The following is a 7,396-nucleotide window of genomic DNA, read 5'->3' as shown; positions in this document are numbered from 1 at the left end:
AATCCCAGCTCCTCTCCCCCTTAGCCCTCTTAGGCAACCTGCAAAAAGTCTGTCCAGGTCTGCTTGGCCTGACCTCCTCACATGCACCCTGACCCTGTCATGCCATAATGATGGGTAATAAACGTGCTGGCAGTGCCTGAGCACATAAAGCACTAAAATATTCCAAAGGAAAGTCTTCCCCTGCATCCACCTTGTGGCCTTCCAGACACTCAAGAGCAGGTTTGGCTTTCGGATGGCCTCGGGTAACCCTTGAGATGCAGTGCACCTGCATCAGTGTACCTACATGTTCTTACCAAGCAGAATTCTCTCTTAGCTTATACAGTGGAAATTAGAAGTAGGTGTGCCAACATGTATCACTAGGGAAAGACACCCTTAATCCACAAATGGTTGTTTTATAAAGACTGAAGTACTGTAAAAGCCATTCCTTTATGCAATGCAGCCTACAGATTATAAGACTCCAGAGACAAGGCATGGATTAAGTGCATTACCACACAATGAACATATGTCAGTTAACTTTTTATCACTGTCAAAACAAGAGCTAGGAAAGAGTCATAAGGAAAACATTTATAGCAATAAATCCCACCTCAACATGATAACATTCAGACTGAACACTAAAAGAACTAAAGGTATGTAGAATACAAAGTGACTCATGTATCCCAGGTAACCCATGACATACTGTAGAACAATCATTTTAATATTTCTGGCTGGCTAATAAAAGTAGCAGGAAAAACTGTGCTTCATGAGTTTTGGATAAGAAACTAGAAGTGTCTGGTCTGGCTGCATGTTTGTCTTACTGCAGTTAAGTATAGATAACTTTTCCTAACTATGCTAGTACACATCTTCCCAAACGTAGGGAGCACAAATTGTAACTCCTTTCATAAGTCATATAACAAGGTGTGCACTGTTCTCCAGACTCATAAAATCACGGAAATATCATCACTGCAGTAGTTTGCCTCCCTCTGGATTTTTCCCCTTCACAGGTTTGTGCTAACAGTTTGCTTTGCTTTACTTTACTCACTAATGTGGTTAAAATCCATAACCCTCTTGATGACTGCCATGGTTACAGAGCACATCTCTTTCAACAGGTTCCTTTTTCCTGGCAGCAGTACAACGCCTCTGATTCACAGGCTGCAGGATAGTGGTGGTGAAATCAGTGGAGCTTACTGTCCCTTGGCACTGGGGACCAAACAGAGAGCTGGTGTAAGCTGAGGATTACCATGGAGCATAGAATAACATCCCTAGCTTTGGCTTTGAAGGTTTGGTTACCTCATCAGTATTTTTCTCTTTTGTTGCCTTTCAGAAAAGCAAGTGTTTTCATATCATGCTGTATAATTTAGCAGAAGACCAATATTTTGTCTGGCAGCCTTTGTGGCTTGTATAGATGATTTCTTGCACCAAGCTTCCCCTTCTTTTTTCCCTCTCTCCCCCGTCCCTCTGAGTTTAAGTGTGATGTTTTGAAAAGCAAATCTTTTTGACTACAAAGTCCTTTCCAGTCTTTAATATGTTAGGTATGGGTTAATAGGGCAAATGTCTTTAGCTCCTCTTCATCTTGCTTTACCAAAAACACGCTCATTTGTATTGGCTGAAAGTGTTCCATCAAAGCTGAATTTTAATGAAAACATTATTTAAAGCGAGTTTTCAGGGTGAAGCATAGAGAAGGAAGGGGCAAGGTTTTTTGCTGTTGTTGTTGCTAAAAAATAAGGTATTTTTATTCAGTAATGGATACTTTCCAAATTAAAAAACGTGGATGTGTAGATCCCAAGATGACTGCTTTGTGTCCCACAGAAATCAATCTTCACTGTGAACCTAGTGTATTTTTCTCATAGAGAAAAAGTTTAAGAAAAAGGTGAGCCTGACTTGAGCAGTGAAAAATTTAGAAATCTATACTGAAGGGCCCATTTTTAGCAATTTCTTTCATCAGTGATCTCAGTTTCCTTTCCAAATTAATTAGGCTCCTGGAATTATCCCTTAATATCCTTTCTCAGGCATAGTCAATTTAATTTTGCATTAAAAATATAATTACTGCAACTTGTTGCATGTACCATTTTTTTCCAGCCATGAATTACTACCATCATTTGGGCCATAAAATGAAATTTAAATAATGCTGCCATATTTGTCTTGACTGTATGTAAATGTTGAGTGTATGTAAATGTTGATCAAAGCTTCCATCAGCTTAAAATATCAGAAATGGAGAATGTTGCTGCCAGAAAGATGGGGATTTAATATATGGCTCAGTACTTACATGTTTTTCTCCTTTGTGTTTATCAGCACATTAAATTCTTCTTGTTGCACCAGCATATTTTTATTATTTAAGCAAATTATCGTGGCTAAAGTAAGTAGGGCAATTATTCTTTGTTAGCTGGCACACTGCCATTCCTTTCATGTGTTCAGGAGTCAGCTATGAATTATAAGGATGTAATGCCCCTGATGGATTTAGCGGTGACATCATAAATTCTCACTCTGATGAAGACACTAATATGTGCTGTTGCCAGTAATTTGCTGACACCACTTAGAGTGAAGGGCACAAACAAAGATGTCTTTCTTGGCATAGTACCAAGGAAGCCAAAGCTACTGTGAAAGAAAACACCAGCCAGGTGAATTCAACTCCTTTGGAAATACTTCTGTTAAATGGGGAACAGATCACATGCATAATGGGTAGTGCTCCTCTATGTGCATGGTGTGCTTTGGAAACCATGGTCAGCTGAACATAAAAAAAAGAAAAAAAGAAAAAAAATGTATTTGAGGGTTCTGGCAGCAGTTTATTAATTATTTCAGCTTAGATAAAGCAGTTCTGGAGGAGCTTGGGGGTCACCACAGAATCAGCATGTAGCTGGATTGGACCCAGGACAAAACCTGAAGTGGTTCCCTGTATGAAATCTCTTTCTATCCCTTCCCTGGTGGGGGGTCATGCCTTGCTCCTCTGGCTCTAGACTCTGATTGAGCACTAGTACCACTTTTCATAGCTACAATCCAGTGAGGTCAACATATCCACATGGGCTTTTGGGGCAAACTTTGGGAGCACTCTCAGGTGAAATGGTGACCTATTTCTCCTGAGAGAACAGAGACAGTCATGGTGGGACTGATGCCTGGCTTCTAGTGAGGCCCATTGGCACAGATGAGTTTTTGGTCTCTATTTGTGTCACACACCAGAATGGTAGACTGGCACACTCTGCAAGCCACAGAGGAGGCTTGGCCTTGTCTTGTCAACATGATGTGTAGCATCACCGATCCATCCCTTCACTCTACCCATCTTCATTCTGCCTAAGCTCTCCAAAAGGAAATTTAATTCACAGCACACATTTATAAAATACTCTTCGTCCTTTGAACTGGTTCCCTTAAACATACCCTAAAAGTCAGGACCACCGTTGCTCAAGAGACTCTTGTTCCAGGACCCTAAAATCTCTTAGTGGCTTTTTTAGGTAGATTTAACAAGTCTCACATTTCTTCCCACCCACCTCTGCCACTCAGGCCTCCCTTTCCTCTAATAAGATCCCACCAGGTGCCTTAAGGTAGCACATGCTGAATCTCTCAACACCATTGGGAAGCTGAAGATTCTGGATTTTGCTTCAGGAGCTGTATGTTGCTCTTGGGCAGCAATATGAAAATCTTTTCTGTAATAAAGCACACTAGGATATTATTTATTCCTGTTAGTCCAAGGTGCCAAGTAGCATCATCAATACCATTATAAAAATGTTCATGTTAGGGTTCAGACTTTGAACTTTACTTAAAAACAGTAATGGCCTAGAAATCCATTCCTTCTCTTTGCCTTCTCTGTTCTTGAACAACTCCAATTTTTATATTTTTTTCTGCCACCCTATGAATCATCTTTTCCTGCCCCAAGTTCAAATGGGAGCTGCATCTCATGATGCCACATGACTTTGGAAGCTGCAGCTTTGAACAGAAGCCAAAATATTTATCTTCTGAGTGTAAAATGCACTTTATATCATCTTGGCAATGAATGTGTTTGTGCATTGTATCAAGCAGTGCTTGGCTTCCCTATGGTATGTGGTGCACATTTATTAATAGTATTGATTTTAATCTAATTTACCTGAAAGTTTTCAAACTTCCTGCTTCTGTATGGTTCCTGAAACACTAACCTACAGGTCAATCCACATCATACCTGTTTGAAGCACTCTACGTGAATTTCCACCCAAATTCTATCTCTTCCAAGATTGCTGGGTCCTGACAGCATTTTGCCTTTGTTCTTTTCTGGCAAAGCATTGACATGACATTTGTAAATGTTGCCAGATGAGTCGGTGGCTGGGTTTGGTACATAATTCAGAACTTCAGTTTTTCAAGCCCTCTGAAGCAGCAGCCACTATTGGAGCCAAAGTTTAATATTGTTAGTGTATTAATTCATGTCAGTGGTTGAGTACAATTTTTTTTTTACCACATTTCACAGAAAATCATCTACCACCAGCAATTGATCAAACATGACAAGCTCCCACTTGGCTAATGCCTGTGATACGGGCTACTTAACTCCTGTATTTCTTCCCAGAATGGAAACTGCGGCTTCTGGTGAAATAAAGGAGCTTCTATTTCTCTGCCACTGTCAGAAATAGAAATTCAGAGCAATATTTTCATCAGCTTGAAATGCCAGATGAGATTAAAATCCTCATGCCAAGGGGAAGGCATTTGCTTTGAGCTGCAGTTCTTAATGCTGCTCAGCCCAGCACTTTGTAGGAGGCATCTCAACCTTCCTGCTCCTCCCCTCACTGGGGCAGTGCTAAAGTGTCAAATCATTAGGAGAGGCTGAGGTCTGCTGGGAATACCCCACTGGGGTGAATTCAAGCCTGATATAGGGCTGCCAGGCTAAGAGGGTTATTGCAAGGAGGAAAGCACACTGGTGGAGATGTAAACTGGAGCTCCAGGGGCCCACAAATGCTACCCACCAATTTATGATTCCCAGAAACTGGATGTTGTGGCCTCTCTGTTGGGGAGAGTGAGTGGGATGAGCTGCCCCAGGGAGCAGGGCTTTGAACCATTAACTGATGCCTTAACCTTGGACATCCTAAAGTTTGTGATAACTGAGCTGGGCTCAGGTAACAGAGCACACCGTGGCCTGCAGCTTGGGGAAGACATCTGTCCTGCTTGGACATGTTCTTGTTACTAAACCTTCCCTGCATTTCACACACACCGAGAGCCTGGTATGAAGTGTGTTGTTGTCATAATGAAATCACAGGGAATCAGATGGAGAAATGTGTGTTTGAGCATTTAAAGCTAGACTTGTAGACCACAAAACAGACTTCACAAGTAGAGGTCAAGGTGGCACCAATTAAGACAAGATTATATTTAATGGAAAGTCACCTGGATTGAATTAAGTGTATTTTCTTGGACCTAGCAGGCTGGAATCAGGATAAACAAACTTCTCCAGAATTCCTAGGTGACCTTACAATAATTATGACCAAATCTGAGTTTCAAGTCTTCAGAGCCCCCAAATTATCTTTTATATAAGAACACACATTACTACTCGGGAGGTCTGTTTGTTGTGATGAACAGAGCATAAAATAAATCCCTCACACACAATACTGCAGGTGGAGGCTGCAGAGCAGTTTCTGTGATCAATAGAGCTAATGGGCCTCCAGTGTAAAACACATTTTTGTAACTCCCTTTCTTCAGACCTTCTTTTTTGTCAGAAACACAGTGCCAAAAGAACTTAATGGCTTTGTTTTCCAGTCCATAAACTTCTGATATGTCACTGGTGTTGCAGTTAAGCATACACAATAAACCCACCAGAGTTCAAGCTCGTGCTACAATCAAGCACTGGGGTCACCACCTTTTCTTTTCTTTTTTTTTTTTTTTTTTTTTTTTTTTAGTTTATTGATGCTGCATGTTTAAAATATGATGATGTACCTCTACAATGAAACACAGAATAAAAAAATTATACACACACTTCTCAGTTTTGTAGGTTCAATCTGTGGCATCTTTTCCCCTCATGCAGACAGTATGCCCAGGAAAAGCATGGGAATCAGCCTTTGATTCCTGTTTGTTTGCCAGTCTTGGCCTGCACAGTCTACTTGCTCACATTGAGATGAGCACTGGTCAACAATTTTTGACCACAGGAGAGTTTCTTTTGAGAATGTGTTGGTTCACTGAGCTCCACGGATCCAGCTAAGGTTTTCCATGCAGGTTTTCTAAATATCTAATGGGTGTCAATTATTTGGACAGTTTCCTGAAAGTTCACTAGAAATGTCTAAAATTTTTGGTTTGAGCTAACACTGGACTAGAACATGATTTCAAATACAAAAACATTTCTTGTGGACCTAAAGTAATTTTATATATGCTTTTCAACAATCAGCCCAACTTCCAATCCCTCAGTAAACTTAAAACACCTGTCCTAAAGAAGTAAATGCCACTCTTGCTGTATTTGCTTCACTTAAAGCTGATTTGAACTTTTAAGATCATGGCTCATGGGCTTGCCCACTGTGATTAGACATGGTTTTATACTGCAAAAAGAATAGGAAGGCCTAGATTTTCATAGGGGATACAAAATGCTTATTCTTTCTCCAATGAAAATGGAAGTAAATGTAATGCAATTAAAATTTTGAGTGCATTTGTTCAAGTTTTTGAAGTGTGTGTTTCTGTATTTGTTTAGTTTGGATCTTGGAGGTAAGGAACCATACTGTAGAAGAGGAGAAATACACCCAGCATCAGTAATTCTTACAAAGCTTGCAAAGACACTTCTAAACACCTTTATGTGAGATGTACAGACAAAGGTGTAATGAAAGTATAAATGATGGTTATGTTTGGCACTGTCTGATTCAGTGTTTTGTATCTTAGTGCTGCTGCCATGCTCTTTCCCCCAAACCATGAGCCCCGAGGACCACAGTATAACCATACCTGACCCTCATCTCAGCCCCAGGGTCATTGATACTTTCTCTTGTCCTCTCATTCCTTTTCCTAACTTCACATCTCCCTTCAGCCTTAGTCCTTGATTCATACTACAGGTGACTGCCCACCTCTTCATCCTGTAGTTACTTGCCTTCTACCCCATCTCCACCACCCCCTGCTAGGCAGGAATAAAAGATCACAACCTCAGATAGACCCAGCTGGATCTCTGTGCCTGGCCTGCAGCAAGGCCTGCAGAAAATCAATCTGCTTGGGGCAAGAAGTGTGCTGTAAGACTTGGCCACCCAGGTGGGAGCCAGTGACTGGTGTTACCTGGTGGTGCTCTCTGTGGCTGGAGAAAAGCAGTAATGTTTGCAGAAGAATACTGTGAAAGCCTGAGTTCTGTGTCCTGTGCTCCCTTCCATATATGAAAGCACCATCTCAGTCAGATTCCAGCTACTGTAGAGTAAAAAGTACTTGGTTTCACAGATGCATAGAGTAGTTTGGGTTGGAAGGGACCTTAAAGATCATCTAATCCAAGTCTCCTGCTGTGGGTAGGGACACCTTT

Source organism: Agelaius tricolor, unplaced genomic scaffold (assembly GCF_023055355.1).
Source record: "Agelaius tricolor isolate 1412-34295 unplaced genomic scaffold, bAgeTri1.0.p SCAF_7, whole genome shotgun sequence".
Lineage (NCBI taxonomy): Eukaryota > Metazoa > Chordata > Aves > Passeriformes > Icteridae > Agelaius > Agelaius tricolor.
This window is presented reverse-complemented; position numbering follows the sequence as displayed.